Source organism: Myxine glutinosa, chromosome 12 (assembly GCF_964187855.1).
Source record: "Myxine glutinosa chromosome 12, kmMyxGlut1.1, whole genome shotgun sequence".
Lineage (NCBI taxonomy): Eukaryota > Metazoa > Chordata > Myxini > Myxiniformes > Myxinidae > Myxine > Myxine glutinosa.
Window position 1 is genome coordinate 76,947,825 of NC_136272.1, and position 7,054 is coordinate 76,954,878.

The following is a 7,054-nucleotide window of genomic DNA, read 5'->3' on the forward strand; positions in this document are numbered from 1 at the left end:
GTGTGTGTGTGTGTGTGTGTGTTGCAGGAGTGGGTGTGGTTTTGCATGAATGTGTTTTTGTTTGAGTGGTTATGTTGTAAGGGTAGGTGATCGGTTGGTTGGGTGTGATGTTTTTGGTGAGTGAGTGGGTGAGGGGCTGTGGATTCTGGGAGTGGAGGTGGTTTTGTTGTTGTAGTCTGTGTTCTCACTGGCTGGGGGTGGGGGTGTGCACGCATCCATGTGTAGTTGCTGCATGTGAAGGTGTATGTGCCCCTGCTGGCCCACCTTACCTGACCGTATCGAGGTTGAAGGGTTGAATTGGGATGATGCTGCGGACCTCAACTGAGGACCCGGTCAGTGGGGCACACTTGTGACCAGGTGTGTTTTGAAATTACGTGTATACATATGACAAGTCTAGCTCGGAGAGACTTTTTGGTCCCCTTGTATGTTTTAGTGTTGGTACAGTGATTCTTGGATAAAAAACAAAAACTCTTTGTGCAAAGATTCTTGTACAAGCGTGTTCATGGAGTGATTTTTTTTTTGTACCAAAGTAGACGGCTTGTCTTCATGAAATGATGCCACGAACAAAGAAGACTTATGATAATTATAACGCAGTAAATATTGCTTTATGATAAACCACTTTTTTCCCCACATAAAATCTGCCTACAACAACATTCTGTGTTTGTGCAGCTTTAATGAAAAACCTTCCCAATTCAATGGGCCACGTGGTTATGATGACCAAGCGATCCATCAATGATTGAAAGCTCTTGTTTGCAGTTTCGGGCAAAATGTCTTTCTCTGATGAAAGATGTTTATTGCTGAAAACTGTAGTTGGCTGGGGTGAACGACATTCATTTGTTTGGCACCCATCACATCCACATTTCTGCAGACAGCCCAAATTGCCATGTATGAATCCCATAATGGTAAAAGCCAATCTGCATCTAAATCCTATGGTTTATTCAACTTTTGAATGGACCTCATAATTACAGTGATTTCTGCAATCTTGTGGAGACATTTGTCATTGTTGTTTTTGCTATTTGTCAGTTTTGGACAAAAAGGCTAAATGACTTTTGTAATTCACCTCTACTAATTTTTCCTCTTTTCTCTCGCCTGTTGAACTTCCCCAGTCCGTTCAGTTCCATTCTTTCCTCCAGGGTGACAGCTGTTCACCACTACATCAGGTCATCCATCACTACTCATGATCTCTTTTACCCCATTTGACCCAATTCTCAAGCAGTCCCCTTTTCCAAGTTATTGGGATATTTCCCCCTCTCTCTCACCTACTTTCGTCTATTAGTCCTCAGTTGGTTTGTTGCTTTTCTGTTTAATCCACTCTTTTCCCTTTCCTCTTCTTGCTGTGTTTCATTCAGCTTGTGTGAAGCTTGTTCACCCCCATGTGTCCTCCTACCCCTTCTCTTAATCTCACTCTCACTTATAATTTGCTGTTGATGTTTCCCCCTTTCCCTTTTGTTCTCTTATATGAGCCTCGACCATGTATGGAAAAAAACAAACTTTTGACTTCCAATCATAAATGTTAACTAGAACTGCGAGCAATGATGATCGGCTTCAAAGAAAAATGGCCGCCATACCACGTGACTGATGACGTCTTATATAGAAATATTTTTTCCACATCAGTAGTTGATCATGTGTATGACATTTTGCATTGATCCATTAAGAGGTACTCGAGAAAAGATGACTTAATTTTTTGCCTTAAATTCAAGATGCCAGTCAAACCACATGACTGATGACATCATAGTTTGCAAATATTTTCCACCATTGTAATGTAAATATGTGTTTCAAGTTTTGTATCTATCGGGTAAGCGGTTTCGGAGAAGTCGGTTTTGAAAGTTTTATTTTTAAATCCAATATAGCCGCCAAACCATGTGACCGATGACGTTTTTTTCCACAAACTTTTATCCTCATGACTAGGCGATCATGTTTGTAGAATTTCGCGTTGATCCATTCAGCGGTTTTGGAGAAGACGTTTAAAATGTATGATGTCATAAGCAATGGCGGCCAACGTAAGTAAAAATTGCAAAAACAAAATTCATGATGCACATTGGTATCTACAGACTTGGCATTTAATATGGAATATTTTTTTGTGGGGGTGAACTTACTTTTCAAGATGTCTTAGAACCAAAAGTTCATTGCAATTATGTTGAAATTATTCTAGATTTTGTTAATGTGACCTTTAAAAGAAACAAAAACCACATTTGACATTTTGAAACAAATAAATTGATCCTTGAAAGTGATGTAAACTGATATCGAACTCAATTCATGGACAGTACTGTGTTAAACTTCTGTACGTTTTCCAGAAGTATCTCTTTATTTTGCACATTAGCCAAATTTTTTTTTAACAAAAACAAAAGTTAAAGTACGACTGGGATTACGGACAGTAAAATTACAGTTCAGTACTTCGTGTAACCCCCACGAGCATTCAGGAGAGCACGTACACGTTGAGGCATGCTGTTAATGAGATTTGCCAAGGTTTGGACAGGAATCGCTTGCCATGCAGTGACAATAGTCTGCTGCAATTCACGCACAGAGGTTGGCTGCTGGTCCAAGTGGTCGATTTGACGCGTTAATTCTGCCCACAAGTTCTCTATCGGATTCATATCCGGGGACATGGCAGGCCACTCCATATGCTCTACACCACGGTCAGCAAGAAAGTGTTGGATCATGTGAGCACGATGAGGCCGTGCATTGTCATCTTGGAAGACAACGTTTCCTCGAAAGGCTGCACGAGCAAATGGAAGCAATGTTTCTTCCAGAATGGCCCTGTACTTGAACTGGTTCAGGTTTCCATTCAGAACAACCAGGTCAGTTTTGCCCCCTGCATGAAAAGCAGCCCAAACGGTCACCCCACCACCTCCAGCTTGGACTCTTGGCACTATACAATCTTTGTTGTAGGCTTCATGCACTTGTCTGCGCACTCGGACGCGGCCATCTTGACGATAGACCAGAAATCTAGACTCGTCACTGAAGATCACATGATTCCAGTGTCCTGGCTGCCATTGACGGTGCTCTCTGGCCCACTGCAATCGGTGCTGGCTGTGTTGTCTGGTCAGGCGTGGCTTTCTCAGGGGACGCCTGGCACAATAGCCTGCTTAAACCAGTCGTTGGTTGACTAGCCTTCTGGATACAGGCACATTTGTCAGTTGCTGCCAGTCAGCCCTAAGCCGATTAGCTGACTTGGTACGGCCATTGCGTGACTAACCGGTGCAGCTGGCGATCATCCCTCCTTGTGGTTCTGCGGGGACGTCCTGGCCTCGGTATTGGAGTAGGGTCACCCCTCTGAGCATTTCGTTTCAGGATCTTTGACACCTGACCTTGAGTGATGCCATACTGCCGAGCAATAGCATGCTGTTTCATGCCGTAATTTCGTAAAGCCGCCACTCTATGACAAACAGCATTGTCGAGTTGACGGACCAGCTCCAGAGGAAGCGGCAATAACTTTTGGAGACGTGCAGCAGTTGTTTTCCACCAATACAGAACGCAACAACCCTTGTATACCCGATTGTGAAGCCAATCATCAAATGCACCTGTCCGTACATTTTGCCACGCCACCTGTGATATAATCCTGTTGTTGACTTCTTGCTGCGACAGACAATCAGTGACATGGTTCTTTTAACAAATAAATCACCAAAGTGTAAAAGAAATTCACCAGATTGATATACTGAGTTAAGAAAGTAAACCCAAGTCAAGAAAAAAAAATATTCCATATTAAATGCCAAGTCTGTATAATGAGTTAAAGTTTTGTACAGCTAGCTATAACGGTTTTCTCAGAATCATCCCACAAAATGTGTGAGAATAATAATCCTTACAAGAACAATAGGTTTCCAGTGGGAATCTCACTGGAAGCCTCATTAACAACGGATAAGATATTGATCTCATCAAATCAAGTTGTCTCTTTTTGAGCAGAAAATATTATGATTACTCCGGTCTGGAGTGGAATATCAAGGCCTGGTGAAATAGACCCTCCCTTTCAACTACCTTCCTGTATTATATCCACTACCACGACATTATACGTATTCCCCTTCTTATGTCACTTTACATGTGATAATATTTCTGCTTGGGTCACTTCATGTTTCTATATTTCCATGTTTCCTCAGTGTGTGGGTCACTGCTTTTCTGCATTTCTAAAACTAGGGCATGCCCGTACTATATATATATCTAAAATTATATCCCCCCCCTCTATTTACATGCAATGGTTTGGTCCAAAGCGAACGGCTTGCGAGTGGTGACAATCCCCCCCCTCTATTTACATGAAATGGTTCGGTCCAAAGCGAACGGCTTCCGGAGTTTGGTAAAGAAATCGCCATCGCGTGCACAAACGCGCAGGAAAGCGAATGAATCGCAAATTCGTTTTTATTAGTTGTAAAACATAGTTTAACGCCAACATAGTTTGCAAACGTGAAATAAATGAATACGCTCGCAAATGTGCCATCCGAGGCAGAGTGTGCCCGCCACGTTCGGCACACGCGATCGTTCGCTGCTCTCTGATTGGTTGAATCGTTTTTTGGACATAGCTCGGTAAGTAATTGTCCGATTAATATGAAACCTTGAAAAGGCACATCCTCGGGTCCCCAGCAATATACCTGGCAAGTTAAAAGTATATCGGACCCGTGGTTGTCGAGAAACAGCGGTCACAGACAAACGTACAGACAGACAGAGATTACTGGAATTATAGATAGATTAAGTTTTCGTTAAATAATGCATTGTTATATATTTATTATTATTATTGTATATAAAATAATTGCAATTAATTTTATCATCTATCTATAATTCCAGTAATCTCTGTGTGTGTGTGTGTCTGTCTGTGTGTTTGTTTGTCTGTGACCGCTGTTTCTCGACAACCACGGGTCCGATATACTTGAAACTTGCCAGGTATATTGCTGGGGACCCGAGGATGTGCCTTTTCAAGGTTTCATATTAATCGGACAATTACTTACCGAGCGATGTCCAAAAAACGATTCAACCAATCAGAGAGCAGCGAACTAGCGCGTGTGCCGAACGTGGCGGACACACTCTGCCTCGGATGGCACATTTGAGAGCGTATTCATTTATTTCACGTTTGCAAACTATGTTGGCGCTATGTTGGCGTTAAACGATGTTTTAAAACTAATAAAAACGAATTTGCGATTCATTCGCTTTCCTGCGCGTTTGTGTACGCGATGGCGATTTCTTTACCAAACTCCGGAAGCCGTTCGCTTTGGACCGAACCATTTCATGTAAATAGAGGGGGGGGTTCTGTGGTCGTTGCGAATGGACCAAACCATTCATGTAAATAGAGGGGGGGGATTGTCACTGTACTCGCAAGCCGTTCGCCGTTCGCTTTGGCGTTGCGAATGGACCAAACCATTTCATGTAAATAGAGGGGGGGGATATAATTTTAGATAGATATATAGTACGGGCATATATATAGTACGGGCATGCCCTAGTTACATATAAAATTTCATAATTTCATTATCTATCTATAATTCCAGCAATCTCTGTGTGTCTGTGTGTCTGTGTGTCTGTGTGTTTGTCTGTGACCGCTGTTTCTCGACAACCACGGGTCCGATATACTTGAAACTTGCCAGGTATATTGCTGGGGACCCGAGGATGTGCCTTTTCAAGGTTTGTAATTAATCGGACAAGTACCTACCGAGCTATGTCCAAAAAACGCTTCAACCAATCAGAGAGCAGCGAGCTATCACGTGTGCCGAACCGTTAATGCAATGCAAGCGTTAATGCGTTAATGCAAGGCTTTTCTTTTTTTCCCTCTTCTCTTTCTACTTTTCCTTGCGATTAAATTGCAAACAGCCAAAATACGTTGGCGCTAATTGAATAATTGGCCATTAACACTAAAATAATCGTAACTGCGATATGCCAACTTCCGGACAGTGCAGCCTTCCATGTTGTTGTTGTTTGCAGCAGCTGTTTGCAGCAAGGCAAGGCTTTTCTTTTTTTCCCTCTTCTCTTTCTACTTTTCCTTGCGATTAAATTGCAAAAAGCCAAAATACGTTGGCGATAATTGAATAAATGGGCATTAATAGATAGATAGATAGATATGCGATATGCGAACTTCCGGACAGTGTGCGCGTTACGAGCTGACCGCCATTACGGTACGTAATTCGATTTCTTATGCGCATTATTTCTCCCAATTCAGTCAGAGCGAAGGGCGGAAGCGAAGAGCGTTGTTATTTTTTGTTTACGGGCGTACGGGCGGGGTAGAGCGTACGGGTAGCGTTTTTTTTTTTTTTTGGCAAGGAACGGGCACCCACGTACGGGCAATGCCCTAGTTATATATAAAACTATTAATATTCATTGCACGAAGAAAAAACAATTCTCATTTTTTTCAGGTTCTGCACCCAGACTTTAATTTAACCCAGACCCAGATTGTTCTGTGGAATTGAGAAAGGTTTGTGAAATCTTTATTTCTTTATTTATATTGAGTAACAATTTCATAATTCTCAGATGCACTTTGGAATGCACGTATATAAGAACAGATCAGCAATTTTAAAGACAATTTTCATTTTTGCTCTTCTTCTGTACGCAGCACCAGGCTGCGGGGTAGCATCATTGGCCGAGGAAGTGGCTGTGCCGCTGATGCAGTGCCCTCTGCTGGTTAGGGCAGGAATTTGTAATTTGGCCATAGTGCCGGCGATGGCTTGCCTACTCTTTGCGAAGAACACCATGGAATCTTTAACGTCCACCGACTAATGCTGGCAGACGGGACGCTCAGTTTAACATCTATCCGAAGGACGGCACACCCATTGATGAATCGCCTTGCCTATGAAACACCAGGATGACAATTTATATCTGGGCCGATTTTTCAACCCAGGCTAGGCAGCTATGATGAGAGTGTGCATATCTCCGGGCCATCCTTGCCAGCTCACTGATTTTCATTAAAACTGCTTTTAACCAAAAGTGTTTTTTTGTGTGTTTTTTTCTATACAAGATCGAGGCTCGTGTAAGAGCTAACATTAATCACACAAAAAAACGACACATGAAACATATAATAAAGGGAGTGGGAGACGAGATGGGGAGAGGGGGAAAGCACACAAGTACAACATTTGAGAGCAGGGACATC

General features: G+C 42.5%; 1 long non-coding RNA gene across 1 annotated transcript; it reads left to right on the forward strand.

The window, feature by feature from the left end:
* Window positions 1–229: 229 nt before the first annotated feature.
* LOC137412874 (uncharacterized) lies at window positions 230–6,657 on the forward strand. Its single transcript, XR_010981564.2, has 3 exons — window positions 230–357; window positions 6,324–6,382; window positions 6,521–6,657. It is a non-coding gene; the product is annotated as an uncharacterized LOC137412874 (long non-coding RNA).
* Window positions 6,658–7,054: the final 397 nt, after the last annotated feature.